The sequence below is a fragment of the Cavia porcellus genome, unplaced genomic scaffold (genome assembly GCF_034190915.1).
Source record: "Cavia porcellus strain 051 isolate PalLab524CR breed Dunkin Hartley unplaced genomic scaffold, mCavPor4.1 scaffold_4, whole genome shotgun sequence".
NCBI classification, from domain to species: domain Eukaryota; kingdom Metazoa; phylum Chordata; class Mammalia; order Rodentia; family Caviidae; genus Cavia; species Cavia porcellus.
In genome coordinates, this window is record NW_026947487.1 from 108321013 (window position 1) to 108341896 (window position 20884).

The 20884-nt window shown below is 43.3% G+C and overlaps 1 long non-coding RNA gene across 4 annotated transcripts in view; it reads left to right on the forward strand.

Moving 5' to 3' along the window:
• Positions 1–20884, forward strand: part of LOC134475792 (uncharacterized) — a 214297-nt gene that overhangs the window by 112091 nt on the left and 81322 nt on the right. Inside the window, exon 2 of one of the 4 annotated variants that reach the window (XR_010047049.1) lies at positions 803–1200. The exons of the other annotated variants lie outside the window; for them this stretch is intronic. This is a non-coding gene — a long non-coding RNA (uncharacterized LOC134475792). The remainder of the gene's footprint in view (positions 1–802; positions 1201–20884) is intronic. 4 annotated transcript variants of the gene reach the window in all.

Below are 20884 nucleotides of genomic sequence, written 5' to 3' on the forward strand. Positions count from 1 at the left end.
TGGGGCAAAGTATTTCACTCGACAAGCCCTATTTCTTCCTGTGTAGAATGGGAAAAATAGCATCACAAGGTTCCCACGAGGATTACATGAAATAGTATTGAGAACTTGTCACTTAACAATTCTTCAATTCGGCAAAAATTTAATATCCAGCTACCAAGGACTACAGGTAGTGAGGGGTATGAGCTGGCTCATTTTGAAGAAAGAACATTTTACAGGGATTCTATGAGCCTGCTGGTAAACCACCTGTAGTCTGCCATCAGCCATTATGAGCACAGAAGTCAGTGGATGTCACTCTCACTCTCAAGACGATCGCTAGCACACCACTGACTAGAGATGCAGTGGGATGACACAGTGGTGACCCAGGATTGACTGTGAGTCAGAGTTTGGGAAATAGGATGCTTGGTATGGAGTGACCTTGGAATGAACCTTTTTTGGGGTGAAGGGGAAAATGAGGAGTTGGAGAGGCTGAGTTGCAGCATGGCTTGGACACTTCTGCCTAAATCCCAGGATTGGAGTGGTCAGTCAAGACCATCTGAGTTGGACCTAGGGGGGCCAAGACTTTAAACTCCTTCATCCCTCAGGTCTTGGACACAGGCAACCCTAGGAAAGGTCTGTCCTGGGGTGAGGCAGTGTCCCACTGAGATGGTCCTGGAGGCAGGCACAATGCATCTTCCTCCACAAGGTGATCTGGGTAGCATATAACAAGGTCCTGCACATGATAAAAGAATCTGTTCCGGCTTTTACATGTCCCATGGACTAGTGAGCTAGAAAAAAAAAAATATTGTATCTTTAAATTCCACAGGTCAGTGCAGGGCTGCGGAGCAGACAGGCGCTGAGGATGCATGATGTATGAACTGGTGCACACGGAAAGGAAAGGAGAGGAGAAGAGAGGAGAGGGCAGGAGGCAGGCAGCATGAGAGCCAGAGCTGCCCAACAAAGTCAGGAGGTTGTTTGCTGACTCCGAGGGACCAGGGAGTTATAATGGAGAGCACCAGAGCAGCTGAGAACTATGTCTGACGTGCATTTGTGTCCATCCAAAGAAACCGGCGATTGGTCAACTTTTAACAAGACAAAGTGCAAGGCAAAGAATCCCTTAAAAGAAAGTGCATATTACCCAGATGGGCCAGGACCACGTTGGTGTGATTTTCCTTCTCTTCCGCATTCTCTAACAAACTGTGACATCTTCTGCAGCATGTCAAGGTGAGTTGCAGCAAAGCCCACAAACTTTCCTTCCTTACCTTTGCAGCATTGATCGGAACACAGCTGCCGCGGAGAATTTGTGGCCCAGTGCTAACGTCTGTCAATAGAAAAGCTGGAGTCATTTTCCTGCTGACACACGTCCCGCGCTCCCCCTTTCCCTAGCTCAGAGGAGGGGTGGATGTGAAAACTGACCATGGAGCAGCCGCTGATTTATACTTCTTTTTCGGACCAGGGGATTCATATTGATTAGTTGGGTGAATGAGTCTGTCCCTTGGTTTCAAAGGTAGAGTGAGTGTCTGCCCTTGGAATAGATCATGGCTCCACTGTGACACAACAGATAAGATTCACTGTGCTCTTCTGCAAGTCTCAATGCCTTCACCATACTTATGAAATATACCTGTCAGTGATACTTAACCTGGTTATGGAAAAATGGATCTTGAAAGAATGCACTTCACAGCAGGGACATCAAAATGTGTTGTCACCAACTTTCTTAAGCTTTTTTCCTGTTACTTAACGTATTTATTCCGAATTTATCATCAGAGTGGTTGATGACATATTTGTTATGTGAATTACATTTTCTTCCTGTTATTCTGTTCTGGGATCTTACCATTTATATAAATGTTTACACAAATAACTGTTGACTGAGTTTCTCTTCCACAAGAGGCAGTTGCTTACTGAGAGCAGGTCCTGGGAAAGACCCAGCAGAGTACATTTCTATGTTTTAATGGAATATTTGTCTTTTGCATTTATAATTAATATGTTTACAAAAATAGAGCCATGGCTGTGTGTTTCTCAGGAATTGTCTGAAGTTAGATGATGGTTTGGGTGGAGAATATAATTTCATATTGATTTCTTTGTTCTGTGTTGATTTTGGCAGATAAAGATCAGATTTTAAAAATTTCTTTCCATCTCAGCTTGTCAGAAGTGAGTTTCTTTCCTGGGGTTGAAGTTTGCTTCCTTTCATTCTTCCCATGGTGCTTCCTCCTTTTCATCCGAGAGGACCTCAAAATGAAGTAGTTAGCATCCCCAACCTGGGCATCCTTCAAGTGGTAAAGATATTGTTAATTTTTCCTTTGATGATTTTAATTTTTCTCATCCTGAAAGAGCCTGTATATAGTTTCTTCAACTATTCACGGATTAATTCAATTGTGCATATTTTAAAGAGCCTTGTTAATCTTTCCAAGCAGTCAAGCCCCACAGAGTCCTAGAAATGCCCAGAGTTCTTCTTCATCCACCAGCTGGAATCCACTTCTCTGCATCTGGTTGCAGAAGAAGTATTTGTAGCATTGGGCTTGGGTTTCCAGGGTGATTTGTGGTGATCTTTACATCTCTTCCAGTGGTGCTGAGTCCCTTTTGTTTTCCAAGTGTCCTGCAGACACATTTAATCAATCTGGAATTTCTATCGCAGTAAATTCATATATGGACAGGAGCAAGAACAAGAGAGGTAGTAAAGGATGAGTAAAGAGGAGAGGAATAAATTTCTGAGAGGGGGCATCATTTTTTTCAATGTTCTCTGAGAGTTAGTGTCTTTCATACTGGATCATTTCTGAATGAGAAAGCACAAACTCCAGACCCAACTTCTAGAGGCAAAGCTACTGCAGACATATCTAATCATGGTGATGCTTCATCATCGTAACTGAATTTATAAAAATCATAAACTCATTGTAGAGAGCTCTGTGCTTTTCCCACACTCCATGAATATACATTGGATCCTCCGACCACCACTTAATGTCCAGAACAATGTTTACACAGATTTCACTCCTCTTATTCTTAATTACTGACCTGTAACTCTAAGGCAGTCTGGCTTTTATATATTCATCGTGCCCTTAGCTTTTGACTCAATGAAAGTTGAAATTCATGGTGTACAGCTTACATTTATTTTTAAATATGAATTTTTAAAGTACAGCATTCTCTTAAATAATCAAGATGAGGTATAAATCCATAGATCTGTTTGAATCCCATCAGATCAATTTCTCAAAGGGTATGGCTGTCTGACTCTCTTTGTTCTCTGTATTCTTGGCATTGTGATACTCTAACCTCCCTGTGAATCGTTCTCCTCTATCTGGCCCAGAATATGAATCATATTCAGTCAATAGATGACAGCTGTGATTACTGTGAAACAAAAATTGGTGCCCACTATGGAGTGCATAAAATAAAACACCAACTTGGGATCCAATGAAGCACAGGGCAATGCACAGGTCTAAGTGTGAATGGTGAGCACAAAAGACTGAAGGTGTGAGGGCAGAAGCGGTCAGCAGACACGGGGCTGCCTTTATTTCCCTCACATGTCCCCACAGAACTTCTGAAACAGGAAGCTCTCACTGGGGGTGCTCCTGGTTCCCCAAAGGTGCCAGGGCCCAAGGCTGTCACCTGAGTTCCAGCAACTGCTCTTTGCACACCTGTCCTAGTCCTCCCAACCTACTTGCTTTCTCGAAATGCAGGAAACCTCAGAGCCTGTCCTTGAAGACGAGGGTCATATTCACCTACTCCTGCTGTCAGAGATATCCTTGATCCCACAGGTAGCTGCTGGGGTTTGCAAACACATCTTTATTCCCTGCTGTATATAATATCTGGCTTTCAGGCTGGCTGGGGCCATGAAGCAGCTCTGGTTCTGTTCTCCACAATGTGGTTTCAGAGTTGCTCTGATAGCTGTGTTCACAGGAGGGCAGGGCAGGAATCCATGAATCCCACTTCACTGGGCATTTGCTTGTCTATGGTGGACGCTGGATCACTCAAAACAGAACAGTCTTAGTCTTGTGATGTATACACCTGAGTGCTTAAAAAAGTCATAGAGGAATTTTGGTTTTATACTATACCACTGTTTTATATGAGCGATGCTCTGGATCCAAACAGAAATTAAGCCCTAAGTGTGGGGATATCCAGTGAGGTGCCAGACGCTATGCTAAAAGCATCCAGAGGAGGGTGTGAATCACGGTCCTTGGCTATCAATGTGCTTCTTACCTAGACAGGAAGATAAGCCATGAGTGGAAAAGCAATAGCAATATATTAGAACAACGCGGAAAGAAGGTGCTAAGGAGGGAGAGATATGTGGGAGAGTTATGGGTCATCCCTACCTGTCTTATTTAACCCTGATTTATGAAAAACTGTTGATCTGGACAAGTGAAATTTTGCAATGTAGCTGATGAATGAATGGGCTTTGTGATGTTACAAATGTGAGCTTTCTCCGTAAAGGACCATTAATAGATTGCTTTAATATGAAACACATTTTCCCATGGAAACAGATGCTAAAAATGGTGGCTGGGCCAGCAGAAGCCAATTTAACTCAAAATGCAGCTGAAATAGTGATGTCTCCCAGTAGCTTCCCATTCTATATCCGGTGACTAAACATTCCACATGCTAGCTCACATAAGCATAGTATTATTTTTGATGGGGGCCATATCTTTACTATGTATTCCCTGGCCTTGGGGTTTGCTCTTTTTACTCCACAGCCAAGAAGCAGTTTTCTTTCTTCTTTGTGTAAGGTTGGAATGGGACCTGGCTCCCCCAGCCCCCAGCCTGCTGGCCCTCAGAGGCACTACAATCTGCGGGAGCTCAGCTCAACACCAAAGCTGTCTTTGGCAAGCACGGATGTTTAAACGAGATAAGACAGGCCAAGATATTTTGCATGTCCCAGCACATCTGGAGATATATGGAGACACCCAAAAATTCACACTGGATGCTTCAGGGACTTTGCCTGCTGAGGTACAAGACTTCTAGGGGACTTTGATCACAGATATTTATTAACATCTTGCTGCCTAATGTCCCCCACTTTCTTTCCTTCTCTATCAGAGGGACTCACTTCCTCTTTGTTCTCTGCAGACGGCCTTTCACTCTCTGTCTGCCTCCGCCCAGGCACAATAAATTCCATGCCGTGTTGCATTCACACAGCCTGGTGCTCCCTTCTGCACCCTCATATGTTATACTTTGTACCTTCTCTTAGGTCCTGAGAAGATGCCTTCCATCTCTTGTGATTTTCCAGTGTCACCATAATGGGAACACAATCCTCTCTGCCTGAGGACACATGCATCTCTTGTATTTGGAGATAGTGATTCAAAATGGTTTCAGGGACACCAAAGGACATTCTTTTGGTTAAAGGAAATCTGAGAAGTCTACAGGAAGAAGGCTGAGAGGAGGAGGAGAAGGAGGTTAAAGTCATAGTAAGACAGGCTCAGTTAGACTGAGAAGGAGCTAGCTAATAAGGCTGCTCTGATGTCCATGTATTTCAATGATAAACAGTTGCAAACTGGAGCTGTATCTCCAAAAAAGTGAATATTTTTGTTGATCTGTTTTCCTGTTTTTTAAAATAGTGGCTCAAAAGAATCCCTATTTTATTTGCTCTCCCTGTGTTATGGGATGATTTGATTCAACTGGGGAGTTCTGCGGCCACTCTGACTTAGGGTGTCCCATTTAGTTGTGGTCTCCTGGCTCACAGGGTTGGATTAAAGAGGTTAGATTAGGAGGGTGATTCAGAGCCCAGGACGGCTGGGTGATAAGGTGCACAGCCACTCTGCTCTCCGTGGGATCTCTAGCCGAGTACATGGACCTCTCCATGTCTCTAGACTCCCAGAGAATCAGGAAGGAATCTGCTGGAAGTTAAGGCTGCAGGTAGTTCTGTGGGTCTTAAAAGTGTCTAATCTGCTATTAAATCCAGCGTGAACTACTCATTTCAGATCGTGAATTTTTCATCACTAAGATACCCACCTGGTTCTTATTCTCTGTTTTTCATTAGTTTTATATTTTTCATTAAATCCTCAATCTTATCAAATATCATTTAATAAGTATTTAGGATCCTCAGCAAGAAATTTTACATCTCAGTCATTTCTGTCCTGTTGTTATTAACTGATTTTCTTCCTGACCTGAATCACATCTTCCTGCTTCTTTTATATCTAGTTAGTTCACTAGAAATTGGGCATTGTGAGTGAAAGGGTTTTGGCCCAGGCCGGATACTGTAGCCTGTAAAGCCAAGGAGCTCCTATCTCCCCCACCCTTAGGAATTCCCTCTGGCTCCAAACTAAGACCAATGGGCTACCTGTGCAGCCCTAATGCCCCCTTAGGTTCCACCCCAAGCTGAGGCTACTTATGTGCCTCACTCCATGTGCTCCACGGAGAGATCTCCCGCCCTGGGGTGGAGATGCCACGCCCCAGGGGGTCGGGGGCGTCTCTCCCCATATTCCCAAAATAAAGGTTATTTATATTTCATACTTCTTATCTTTTCAGCAGCCGCAGGTCCTCCTCCTTCTCCCCCACAGTTCTATCAGTGAGGTTTTACATTTTTCTACAGTTTTTGGCACTTTTTCTCCCTTTTAAAAAGTACTCATTGGGGTGAGCACTTACACCAGGTGAGGAGCCAGGTGACACCGCACTTGGTGGCTTTTCCCTTCCAGTGTGGTTATTAAGAAGTGCGGAGCTACTTGGATTCCTCAACCTTCGCACATGACCCATTTTTTGTTTCTCTCCCCATCTCACAATGCTCTGAAAGTCTGCAGCAGCGCACTTTGGTCTGAGTCTGTGTTCCCATAGTCTGTGTTGCAGACTTACCAGGTCTGTTCTGCGAGCTCTTCTTGTGTTCACACACGGACAGCTTCCCTATCATCAGCACTCGTATTTCTACTCGGCCTCCTAAGTGATTTCTACAATTTTCTCATTATTTTCCTTTAACATTTCTCTTTTGAATTCCTCTAATTTCTAAAAGATATTCTTTGTTAAATTGCTTTTTTAAAAAAGTAAACGTGTTCTTTTTATTAGATTTTCAAAAGCATGTGAGAGAATACACTAATTAAATACAATCATAGCAAAAAAGAATAATTAAACATTTTCTTGACATGACTAAAAGCATCTCAAAGGCTGGTTCATTTTTGGTAAATTTTCTAATTTTTCTGTTGAGTTTCCTGTGACTCTCTTGGTGGGGTTGGTCTTTGCTGTGTTAATGTCTCCTCTTTCATACTGTCCCTCTTTCCTGGCTCTAGTGATTATTCTTGATTCTTCAGGATAACAATCACCTTGGTTTTAAAGTTTCCTCCTGCTGCATGAGCTCCCTGCTTCTCCACAGGAGACAGTGGAAGTCTCTCCCCAAGTGTACGGGGAGGACCTGCTCACCTGTTTACCTCCTTCATCCCAGTTTCTAATCTTCCTGCTTTCCCCTCTACTCAGGGTTCATCGTGGGGCAGTTGGAGAATTCCGGACACAAATTGATCCATCTGTTTTCCCAGGGCTGCTACAAGATTTAGCTTTAACCAAAACTTTTTGGTAGCCAAAGTATTTCAGTCAGTGTTTCTTTTCCCTTTAAACATCCAGCCTTTGCAATTATTTTGCTCATGTTCCTCTCAGTTCTCTTTCTCTAAAATACTTTACCTAAATGCTTTCCTTTTAAGACTCTGGCAAATAACACCCATCTCACAGTTATCTGCATTTCACTGAGCTACCCTAAGAACCTCTGTTATTCCCCTCAGTTAGTAACCCTGGCAACCCTGGCACCCTGAGCTCAGAAACACAAACAGCATGAGCACTTCCTTCTCCCACCCACTGTGAAGGTCTGTGAGTGAAGGTGGCCCTGAAGCATCTTCATAGAGGAGCTGGATTGTCACCCAGCAAGGACAGTGACATTCTACACAACAGGATTTAAAACAGAAGGGGAGGCTGACAGATTTGTGGGAAACTGCATCATTAAAAATGTGAATTAAGTTACATAGAAACATTAAATGGAGCAATGCATTTGGATTCCTGTGTGTACTGTGGTGTGTTCAGGTCACGTTCCATCCGTCTCCTCAGGCATCATTTCTTTTTCTACTTTATCTTTTCTCACACAGGTTTGCAGTGCATGCTGGTTACATCCCTTGTGAGGAGCTGGCACTTGTGCCTAACTCATTTCAGCTCTTTCCATCCCATTTTTCTCCCTCCTTCTCTAGCTCCCCTCCAGTTCACAAAGATCTCTCTCCCTGGTTCCTAATTGTAATTTAGGTTTCTCACCCACAAGGAACCATGTGACACTGAAGCTTGCGTGTCTGATTTATTTCACTTAACGTTTTGGTGTCAGTGTACATCCATTTTCCTACAGGTGACTCAGGGTTACTCTTCTCATGGCAGGGTAACCCTCAAAGCAGCACAGTTCCAAAGCTGATGCACATGTTTACTGTGATCCCCATCAAGACTGCTTTGTGATGGAAACTCTCAGAGCACTTTCCTTAGCTGTTTAAAGTGTGCAGTGCAGTCTGGTTCTCCACGACACAGGTGACAACAGAGTAAGGTTTTCCAGGTCGGTCACATCCACGTGATAGAACTGTGGATAAGAAGTATAAAATATAAGTAACCTTTATTTCGGGAATGTGGGGAGAGACACCCCCGACCTCCCGGGGCGTGGCATCTCCACCCCAGGCCAGGGATCTCTCCCTGGACACGTGGCGTGGGGGAATATAAGTAGCCTAAGCTTAGAGCAGTGCCCTAAGGCCATTAGAGATGCAGGGGTATTTCATTGGCACAAGTTTGGCGCCAGGGGCAGGTTTCTAAGGGTGGGGGTATAGGGTTACAGGTAAATCTCTAGGGGCGGGGGAGGCAGGAGCTCCCTAATTCTGGCTGAGGCTTTTCTGGCTATAGTGTCCGGTCTGGGCCAGCAACCCTTTCACACGGAGGCTCACTCTGTTTCCTAACGTCTTCTCCTTTCCCCATCCTAGTAGTTTCTCCTTTTGAAGAGTTTCTTCACAATTGTTTCTGTAACCATTATATTTATACCATAAAGTTAAAAGGACACATCTTAGATATTGTATTTAAATCTTCTTGAGACTTATCCTTGGTGAAAACATTTTCCAAGTACTTCAAAGACATTTTCAAAATTGAAAATAATGACCATTATTGTTAACTATTCCAAATTCCTAAGAATATAACAAATAATCTAAAACTTTGACTGGACTATTTCACTGGAAATAGAGGAACTGTGTAATATTACCATTGTAGGCACCAAATACAATATTAGACTAAGTATCAAATGTAAGTTTTAATCCTACCCTGGATTAAGTATTAGTGCATTCTGTAAATTTCAGATCACTGCATATTTTCAAATGTTACCTTCTTGGATACTGTTTTAGATAGTTTTACTTGAGCAAATTAAATAGATCAACCCTAAAGATCTACACAAAGCACCTAAAATATATTTTCTGATTTATTGTTTGCCTTCTATAGACATTGCCAGCAACATATTTATTTGAAGAGAAGCCCTGCGATGTTATTTTTTAGTAGTGAAACTCGAGGATGCAGCAGACAGCTGAGAACTGGAGCAGGATGCATCCTGAGATGGCCAGACTGCTGAGAAAAATTGCTTATTGCTTTTTCAATTGCCTTATATTTTCTTCAAATTCTTAAGCAGGCTCTAGAGAACAATTCATCCCGTGTCTTTCAAAGCAGGCTACTCTAAGGCTTGCTGATTTAGACTTTTAATAATAGTTGCAACAGTTGGGGAGAATGAGCTGAGATTTTGGTCTCGGTGTGTGCTACTGGACAGCAGGTCTCCCTAGTTTGATACATTCATACCAACGTATAGGAAAAACAACTCAGAGTTATCATTCTCTTCTTGCATTCAATTCATTTGCTTTTTCTCAGTGTTTCTTGGTTTTTAGCGTTCTCATTTATTCTTTTCATTTTACTTGGGGCCAATTTCCTTCTCCAGCCCAATCCAATTTTACCCAGTTGAGTTAAACAAGCACTCGTGCAGTCAGCCTGACCTCCACATCTTTTCACCAAGAAAATCAGATGGGGAACACGCAGCTGGGGCCCAGTGTTCAAATTTCCTTTAATTTGTGCTTATCCTGTGCCTTGTCTTTGGTCAGCCTAAAGGGCCACCTGCTAACTCACCCCCACCCATCCCTCCACCTCTGCTGGGACCTCCTCTCCCCCCGCAGAGGCGCTCAATCCCCCTACTCACTAACGCAGCCCTCCTTCTCCATGTACCCCTGCCACTCAGATGCCACCTACTCTGTGATGAGAGTCTATGAACTTATGCCATGGGACAAGTCCTCTTCTCTTTAGAGATCTCCTAGGAACAAATCCACCAAAGCCCCTTTACTGAGGCCACCAGCAGTGTTGTAGTATCCAGCGGGCACCTCACTTCATGGCAGTGTTTCACACTGGGGTCTGCTGTATCTCGCCTTGGTTGCCTCTTACCCTCTGGCCTTTCTCTCCCTGTATCCTTCACTCACATCCACCCTAATAACCGTCTCCAGACTTTCCTCATGGCTCTCACCACGACCCCTTCTTCTCCCTTTGTACATTCTTCCTCACTTGGATTCTCATTTGTGAACATGACTTTGGTTACAAACTGTGCAATATTCAAATCAAGAAATGCAGGCTTTTTGTGGACATCAGACCCACATGTCAGTTGCCCCCGAATCTCCTGGGGGAAATAAATCCACCTACCCACAGGCTGCTTTTTAGATTCTCTGATTTCCTTTCCAGTTACTCACTCTGTAAGAGCTTCATCCCTGCACCTAGTTACACAAATTGAGGGTCCTAGAAATTCTCAACACCTCCTTCCCCTGGACTCTTATTTCCAACCACTAAAGGTTTAAATCTGAGTTTTAACACCTCTCAAAAGCGTTCATGGCTCTTGTCACCTGTCCGCACCCTGCCTTCCCACCTCACATTGTTCTGGAAGCCTCCCTCCTTCGCCTGGAGGACAGCAGGAGCTTTCTACCTGCTTACTTATTTCATTTCCAGCCTCTCTCATTCACTCCCAATCCTCACCTCAGAATAATCTTTCAAAGCACAAATCTGATTTTCGTTCCTGTACTTAAGGGCACCATAAGTTTACTGCTGTACTTTGAATAAAGCTGAGTCTTTTCTCTCAGGTGAAAACTCTGCATAATCCTGCCCAAGTACCCAAAAGAACATTCACTTTGCTTTCTGTTTCAGCCACACTAGATTTCAGTTTCCTCAAATGTACCTTGCTAACCACCCTACAGATTATCTGCATGTTCTGTTTCCTTTCCCTACCAAGCATTGCTTTTCCTTGCCTGCCTTAAATCCCCCTCTGGCATTAGAGAGCAGATCAATAGCTATTGTATGAGGAGCACCTTTGCTTAGATTGACTTGCTGAATCCTTTGTGATCTTGGCTTCATGTGCAGGTGAAGGTATGATGCACCACCAAGATCCTTACTTTACCAGCAGGAGGCGTGCTCCATCCAGCTACTGCCAATGTTGGCTGTGGGTGGCTCCCAGCTGTGTTTATTTGCAAGCTTTGCCCTTCACCAAAGAATGCTGCACCAGTCAATATTTTACTCTAGAGATAACTTGTCTCTAGCAATGGGTCAGTGGAGGAGGAGAAGACATCAACCCTGGCTTCCTTCCCTCAGTTTGGGACATGACTGAAGGATCAGCCTAGCTCCGGTGCTGCCCAGGACACTGGCTGGACCTCTGAGAGACAGGTTTTCAACTCCCTCTTCTGAGCTCCTCTTCTCACCCTCTTCCACACGAGCTGTTTTAGGGGCAATCTGCATCTGCCATCTACTTTGACATCTCTATCCCCAAATCCACAGAGCCCCACCGGAAGTCTGTGTGCTGCTCCTTCCCAATGCACAGCACGGCTCCCATAATTGGTTGGCAACAGACTGCCTACCTCTAACTCGGGAGTGGCACTTAGTGCTTATGTGACCTTGGCACAAGCCACTGGTGTCACTTGTTTCTGTTTCCTTATCTATTTCATGGTAAGAATCAAACAAAACAAAAATACCTTTTTCAGTTAGGGCTACGGTAATAGATCAGCATAGAGTGGGCGGTTTAACCATCAGATATGTGCTTGTTGTGGCTTTGGAAGCTGGAATTATAAGACCAAGGTATCAGTGCAGTTAGGTTCTTGGAAATGGACCTCTTCCCATTTGTGTCCTTATCAGGCCTTTCCTTGATGCTTACATGAAGAGGAAGTGATCTCATGTCTCCTCCTCTTTTTGAAAGAGCTTTTATTGAATCAGAAAGGCCCCATTTCATTATCTCATAGAACCTAAATTACTTTCCAAAGACCCCAGCTATAAATAGTGTCATATTGGGGATTTGTGTGAGATGGTGTGTGTAGGGGTCACAGATATGCAACACACGGCAAGCAGTGTCTAACATACAGTAGATTCTCAGAGACAGTAGTACTATTGTCATTCTAGAGGAGTTTGATTGCTTTTATCCAGAGCCAATGTAAACTATAGATACTGTTCGGAGAAAACATCTTAAACCACAGTATTACAACAGTATTATTTTAAATACACCGATTCCATAAGATAAGGTACAAAAATATAAATAAATAAATAAATAAATAAATTCTCACGAATCTCACACTTGAAGTCTCAAGGCATAAGAACTAAAAGGTCCAGAAAAATAATGTCTCATGTTTGGTAATCCAACGGTTCTATCATTTACAATATAGAGACATTTCTTCAAGTAACACCTGGATATATTCTGTTCTATTTTGTGGTACTAGAGATTGAACCCAGGGAGTGGGGAGCTGTACCTCTTTATATTTTTATTTTGAAGCAATGCCTTGCTAAGCCTGGCCTTGAACTTGTGATTCTCTTGCCTCAGACTCTAGAGTAGCCAGGGTCACAGGTGTGCACGACTGCACCCGCCGAACACCTCTCTAACCTCTGTGCACTAACTAGAATGTAAAGAGTGGGGCAGCGTTAATGTGGCTGCAGGGGAGAATGGGCTAAGCAGGCTGGAAGGACCTAATTTTGTTTTCACAAGTGGTGCTGCCTATCTCTGGTCTTGCCAGTGCCCTGGTGACCTACTCAAATGTGACTGTGCAGGTTCCACCAGAAAAGCATGTATCCAAGATTAAAGAGCAGTCCAGAGCATGACAAGTTAGGCTGAATATTTGGTCTTCTACACAGAAAGTGCCCAGGATCTCCTTTGTCAGCATAAGTCACCCAGCGGAGGCTTGTTAGGTCCTGCTGCTGTGGGCAGCATGTGGTCCTGCTCCTTGCTTATTATCACTGTGTCCTGACAACAGTGACTGCTGAGGGTCCAGGGAAGCCCACAACCACCTGTAAGGCTCCCTTATAAACAGTGACTTTAATAAACTCTACTGGCCTGGCATGCACACCCCGGGCTTCCTCTTGGATAAATAAGTCCTTTGTGTTGAATAAGACAATAGATGTGAATAATAAATTTGATTTATATGGATAGGAGAGATGAAAGAATATGGAGATAAAAGAGAGAAAGGTAAAGAAGAACTAAAAATGTGATGAGCTGTGAGTGAGTTACGAGACAGCCTCAATTTCTCCATCAGGTTTTAGTACAGGTGTGTGTGTGTGTGTGTGTGTGTGTGTGTGTGTGTGTGTGTGTATGTGTGTGTGTACATAGAGCCGAATGTTGGTGTTTTCACCAAACCCACATGTGCAAACCCTGATCTCAGTGTAAAGGCATTTTGGGGTAGGGTTTTAGGGAGGCCGTGAGGCCATCAGGGTGGAGCCTTCATGACTACAAGGAGAGGCCAGGTAATTAGCCAGCCCGCTTTCCACCACGTGGGCCATAGTGAGAAGCAGGACACATGAAAACCAAGAAGCAGGTCCTTACCAGACATCGCATCTGTGGGCACCTTGATCTTTCTGAAACTTCCCGGCCTCTTGGACTCTGGGAAGGTCTGTTTGAGCCTCTCAGTATATGGCACTATGTCATAGTTTCTTGAAGTAGGACAGAAATAAGCATTTCTAGCTCTCTCTTTCTCGCTCTCTCTGGCATCCCCAGCTGTCGCTCTGTCTCTGTCTCCATTTCCAGTCTCACTGATGCCAGGCATTGTGTCATCCTATTGTCAACAAGAGAGTCCAGGCTCAATTCTCTCCTAATTTTCAGGAGACTGCCCTGGAAATGAGATTATCTTCACCTTTCTAGAACCCATTTTATCTAGACTCACACAAAAATCATCTCATCCCAGAATGATGTTTTACTCCAGCCACCTGGGCTTTTATTGACATAATTTTCTATAAATCATTGATTCTGCTTTATTCTAGATGGGATTTGGCATCTAAATAGGCAATTGTTTATGGCCCTGCAAGCAAATCCTTTAGTCCTATCAGCTTTCTTTTCAACTATTTAAATAAAATTTCCTACCACATGGCTCTGTTTTTAAACAGTCTGTAAACATCTTTCTTATTCTATGCGGAGGCTGATACTCTAATGAGCATGTAGATGGCAGGAAATTTAAATCTGTAGAACTCTTTTCTCATTCCAGGGTAAATATATGCAGGTCAGTTTTAGCCCTAAAGAAAGGGATCTATCATAAGCTGGTGCTGTTTATGGGGTGAAACATGGTGAATAGCGATGCTGTCAAGAACAGGGAACAGGGAAGTGGCAGTTAGGGGCTGGGGCTCTGTACCTAGGGTGCTTCCCAGCTTAAGTTAAAAGTTAGGCTCTCCCCAGAGGAGCCCTCAAAGCCTTTTCTCTTACCTGTCCATCCATCTACCCTTCCATCCACCTGTCCATGTGTCCTTCCCTCCTTTCCTCCCTCCATTCCTTTCTTCAAACCAACATAGACTGAGGTCAGAAACAAAAAGTTTGCTTAGTCACAGTTTTCACTTACACAGTACTGGTTTTCTACAATTTCTCTGTCATGTGCCCGGGAATCAAGCATGGACAGCTTATGAGGCGTGCTAATTACAGCTAATTTCCGGTAAAGCAAAGATCTGGGAATGTTGTCAGAAATGTCTGTCTTTGGGTCCTATCATTGTCTACTGTCTTTAGGAGGTGGCTTAAAGTTTGCAAACAGAGATGGCTATGATAATAATGTTCTAGGAAATGGTCACCACCATTAAAAGGCAGCCCAATTGTTGAATTATTGCACGACTTGAAGTGTTAGAAATTGAGATGAAAAACTGCAGCAAAGGACAACTCATTCCAGAAAATTCTCCAGCTTCTTCTGATCACCACCAACATATTTTTAATAACAGCAGAATTTGATCTCTCTCAGGTTTATTGACACTTCCAGGTGCTAACATAAATGAATTGAGGAATCCATAGCCTTGTCTCCACATATTCTTAATATTTATTTTTTATTAGTATTTGTCTCTAGTTAAGTACATGTACCACCTTCTCACTAAAATTAATTTGTAGTTTTGTTAGAGCTCAACAAAGTGATCACTCTGTTTTCCTCTATTTCAAACAACAGTTTTTAAAGTGTTGACTCTTTTGTTAAATAATGGATGGACAGATAGATAAAATATGTACAAATGCATGTATGTCTAAATATACACTAAAATCTCCAGGCAATTCCCCTTGATTAGAGGAAAGGCAAGTCAAAATGAAACCTTTGGAAAACTTTCCATTCTAACAATACATTCTTGTTTTTTCTGTCTCGTTAATTATGAACAAAAACACAGTAGCATATGCATGCTAAAGCCAAGGGAAATAAACCATAAAGGATTAAAGGGAAAAGAAAAAGAGGCGAGATAAAGGACAGATTTGAAAGCAATGTTATTTTTTATTATTTGGTGCAGAAAACTGTGAAGCACATAAAACAATCTACAGGAAGTGGGAAAGATTTCTTCTCATTACTGGCCTTGAGGCAATTTTTTTAAGCTGCCATAAACTGACAAACAGATATGATGGATATCATTATAAAATACACTGAGTTGGGAAATGGAGCGCAGACTGAAATGGTCCTCATCAGAGGTAAAGACAAAGTCCCACAGATTCTCCACAGGGTGAGCAGCTCCAAGACTGCTAAAGAGTACCACTGCAAAATTAGCCCAGACCTTGCCCGAGTTTTTCCTTTTCTGGAGATCACGTGATCTTTCCTTTACTACTTTGTCATGTGATTCCAAAGTTCGTGTCAAGACCTACCAAGTACAATTAAGGCCAGCAGCCCTAATCTTGTACTTTAACAGGCAATGATTATTATGAACCTCCTAAATATTTAAATAAAGCATTTCAAGGACAAACATATTAATGCACACATTCCCAGGGTTCAAGGGCATTTGAGGTGGGGCGGGCTTATGTATGCATTAACTCTTTTAGGCATGCAGGGAGAGACCACTGTGTTTGTGTGAATACCAAATTATTTCTAAAGAGCAAGTCCTGTGACAACGCTGTTCTGTTTTGTGACCTCAGGGGCCTGTTGAGGGCCAGTCTTGCCAAAGATGCCCCTTGTTTCCTGCTGCAGAGGCAGCAGGGCCAAGATGACAGAGTGGCACACTTCCCACCCAACCATAATGTGACAGGGACCCATACCTGCCTTTGACTCCAGCCCAGCTGGGAACTCAACTATGCATCCTCCAGTAAAATCACTTAAGCTAATGCTAATCTTTGCATGTTCTGATATTTAAAATGGATACAATAAAGCCTACCTCACATGACTATTGCAAAGTGGAATAGAGTAAGTCCTCCTTCAAGGTCATAATGAATTATCATGGATTGACGCGGTGTGGCTTCCTGCCTGTCAGGCAATAGGGTGTCAAGTAAGGTGGTTTGCTCCTAAGGATCCCTACATGCAACTACATCCCACCTACTTTGGAGAATTCATTGTTCATGGCCTGAGAAAGGAAGCCTTGAATGGAAAGGAAAGCCCTGACCACCGTGCCTGCCCTCACTTTTCGGGAACCTCTGACCCTCACATCCTGAATGGTGAGTAAAGCTTGATAACAGGTAGGACGGCAGAGTCTCAGCTGGAGCGGGTTTAGTGGTCATCAGTTCTCACCTTCTCTCTCTTCCCTCTCTTGTGGTGGAAACGGGAGAAGGCCATCTCCTAAGCTATAAGATTTACTCACACAAACGGTTTTATGAAAAGGAATATTCATAAAATAGAGTACAAATCCTGAGTTTTAAGAGAACAGGTTGCTGTGGATTTCCTGATTGCATGCCTTCCCTGCCTCCTTCAGTTGATTTAACTATTTCCATTATAGTTTAGGCTTTTATTTTTCAAATTTCTGGTCTCATATTATGGCAAGAGCAGGAAATACAGCCTTTATGTGTTCATTTTTCCAGGGCCTTGTGTGCCATGAGGCTCCATGAATGTGCTGCAAGTTTAATACTTCAGGAAGAGCCCCTGCTGCGGAAATGCTGAACATGCCTCGCACTTCAGAGAAGGGAGAGCTCGCCATTGCACTGGGGCTGTTGTTTAAAGGGATTTTAACTCATGCACAGATGCTAACACCTGTGCACTGTGGGAGCCTCTGAGCTAGTGGAGGACGTGCAGACCACACATTCTACACTGCAAGTTTTGGAATGATAATTGATGGCTCTTTAAAAGGAATGAGGCCCTCAGTCATCTAACTGCAAAGGGACAGACCCAAGCCTGTAGATGAGTGGCCTCCACAGTACCCATGGCTCTTTTTCCTTATTGTCTCCTAGGTAGAGACCAGACAATGAAAGCAGGAGATATCGCCCACTTTTTTCTGAAAAAAGTGCACATCAGGAAAATAATATAAAAAATGTAACATGCAGTGTATAAAATCGTTTTTACACTAAACTCTTTTATTCATAATAATCATATTCTACTGTCATTATATTTAACCTTATTTTGTAAATTTTTTGTATTTTATAGGGTTTTTTTTTTTTTTGAGACAAGGTCTTACAATGTCGTTCAGGAGGCCTTAAACTCACTATGTAGTCCAGTTGGTTTAAAACTGATGGCTACTTTCCTACCTCAGCCTCCCAGTTGCTGGAATTACAGGCCTGTGCCATCATGCCCAGCTCTGACTTTTTAAATTTTTAATTATACATTTTTTTTCAGTACATGCTGATTACATTCCTTGGATTGGTCCATGTACATAAAACATGTTAATTCCATTGTTCGTCTCCTTTCCCTCCCCTGCTTTCCCCCTCTCTCCATCTCTGGTTCCTCTGTCTCTTTGCCTCCTGTTGTCTGTTATTTTGATTCTCAGTTGCATGCTTCTCATATAAGAGAAATCATATGAAATTTAAGCTTCTGTGTCTGAGTTATTTCACTTCAGGTTGTGATCTCAAGGTACATCCATTTTTCAGTCAATGACCCAAGTTTATCTTTCTTTATAGTAGAGTAGTGTTCCCTTGTGTGTAAACACCACATTTTCTTTATCTATGCTTCTGCTGATGGGCATGTAGGCAGCTCCCAGCACTTAACCATTATTAACTGTGCTGCTGTAAACACGGGTATGCACGCACCATCATGACAATGTCTTTAGCTCTTTTGGGAAGGTACTTAGGAAAGGAGCGACTGGTTCAAATGGAATTTCTAGTTTCAGTATTTTGAGGAATCTTCATACTGTTTTCCATAGTGGTTGTGCTAGTGTGCGTTCCCACCAACAATGTAGAAGGATTCTTTCTCCTGCGGCCTCACCAGGATTTGTTATTATTTGATTCTTCAGTGATGATTCTTTCTGGGGTAAGGTAGAATCTCAGTGTATCCATTTTAAATCTGATATGTCCATAAACATGTGGAACAGAATGTAGTTGCCTTAGACGTTCGATTTGAAGCCAGTATATAAATTTTTGGAAACTTTACAAATAAATACAATTGGAATCACACAAACTACATGGGAAAATCTGCCTCTGGGCATCAAGATGCTCTGGGTCTATTTCCTGAGCTTTTAAAGATGACTTAGTGGATGGGTAAGTTGGTCAGGTTATCAGAAAAGGATGCAGCTACACCATAATTTAAAAATGATTTTCACAAGTTTCCTAAACCTCCAATGTGCTTGGTATTTACCCTGTTATACTACTTGAGTTACGGACACAGTTTATTTATTTTTTGTGCAGTGGTCTCCAGGCTTCTGGATGCTGTTTATTTACTGACCGGTACTTTCCCCACAAGTCACACAATGCCAGCTTTATCATAAACCACAACCACTGGCCTTGAGTCACAGAGGGGCGAGCTCTGTTCTTTTATTCATTACGTTTCAAACAGCACTTTGTGCTTCTTTTTATTATCATGCTACCTAGAGAAAATTTACTTTTCTAGATGCAACTCTGCAAAATGTCCATCCATGTAATTTGTAGGTGGTAAAAATGTTCCAAACAATCTTACATAAACATTTACAGTGGAAATCAGATGCTTTCCCCGGGAGAGAAGAACATGGCACCGTTAAGAGAGCTTTAGAGTTAAATTAGAAATATTTCATTTTTCGTTGGATATATTTTTAATAGCTTTCACTGTGCTTTCCTGACTTAATGGGCTAGACAGAAGGCAATTACAGCATGATGGAAGTCTAGTACAACAGAATCCTGTGTGGCACTGACACTGTACCCGACTCCCAGCATTTGAATTCTTATAATGCTCAGAAAGTCATGAACTCTCTGTGACTTAGTTTCTAAAACACTACTGTGGAGATGAAAATGGAATTTCCTTGCAAGATTGCCTGAAGGAGTAACTGGTTTACACACAGAAAGCTGAGGGCCCATCCTACTGAAGGGAAAGGAGCTTTCTTGAGCTCTTGTGTGAGTTAGGGTCTGCTGGTATCTGAGGGTACACATGTTTATACCAGGAAACTGTTAGGCCCATCAGGTCTTTAATTTAACACAGCCTGCGATGTCAGAAAGACCTGGGTTTAACCCTGGCTCCTTATCTGAGAGTCTTTGCCCACTGGAATTGGTTGCCCTGTCTGTAACATGGGTATAGCAACAGTGAGCGCCCTCAGGTGACACAGGCAGGATGAAGTCAGACCTTGCCGGGATGCAGCCCAGCTCAGCAGGCGCAGGAGGCCACAGCTCTGAGCTCCCCTTTTTCCCCTCACAGGGCCCTGGTTGTTAGGTAGGTCCTGCCAACTTGCTTAGGCATGGGGACACTTGCAGACCAAGGACCAAAGAAAGGCCTCCAGCCTTAGCTCAAATCCTGGCCAGCTCTGGGAGCCCCTGCTGACTGCAGGGCACAGGCTGGTGTCTGCGGAGCAGCAAGAAAGACAGTGGGCAGCACAGGAGCCCGCAGGGCTGTCATCCCCATTGGTTTCCTGTTAACCCTGGAGAGAAAAGCGCTCACGGCCTGCCTTTTCCCTGCCTGCCCCTGTCTCTCCCTCCCTCACACCTAGAAGGTGACTCCTCCATCTTTTTTCTGCTTTTCTGAGTCATCCAGGCGGCCTGTTCAGCTCTGCGGGGGACTCACCACACACAGCACTGCCCTGCCCTCCACACAGTGCCCTGTGGCCCCTTCCCCACCCCGACTTCTCTTGCCACTGTCCCTAAGAGCCAGCTGTCTCTGCTGTGCTGAGCCCTGCTGCAGGGACCCGGGATGCAACCCCTTCCTGCAGGCCTGCTCCTGGACTGCAGTACAGTCAGTTTCTCTTTCAGTGTCACGTGACACTTGCCAAATTAAGTTATTGCCACAGTACAGGGAAGCGGTCTCTGGAGACAAAGTTTATACTATTTTACTGGCACCAAAATAACAAATAGGTCCTGGATGTAACCCGGGGGTGCAGAGCTGATTATTGCTTAATAATAATCGCTACTATTTCTCTAGAAGACTGTCATGCTGTGTGCTCAGCCCCTGGAAGGATCCTTTCTAAATTGAACACTAACATAAGTTTATGGAGTAGACACTATTATTGTGCCCACTGTAGAGATGAGGCAGTTCTTGCGGCCTGAAGGGTCAGATAACTCACAAGGATGCTACAGTCAGAAGGTGACTAAGTCAGCATTTTTGACTCATCTGTCCCACAGAACTTTGGGACCATGATGTTTTGGGCTTTTTTAAAAAAATTTACTGTTAATGGATCTGACTGTGTCCTGATAGGTGAGTCTTCCTTATGGTCC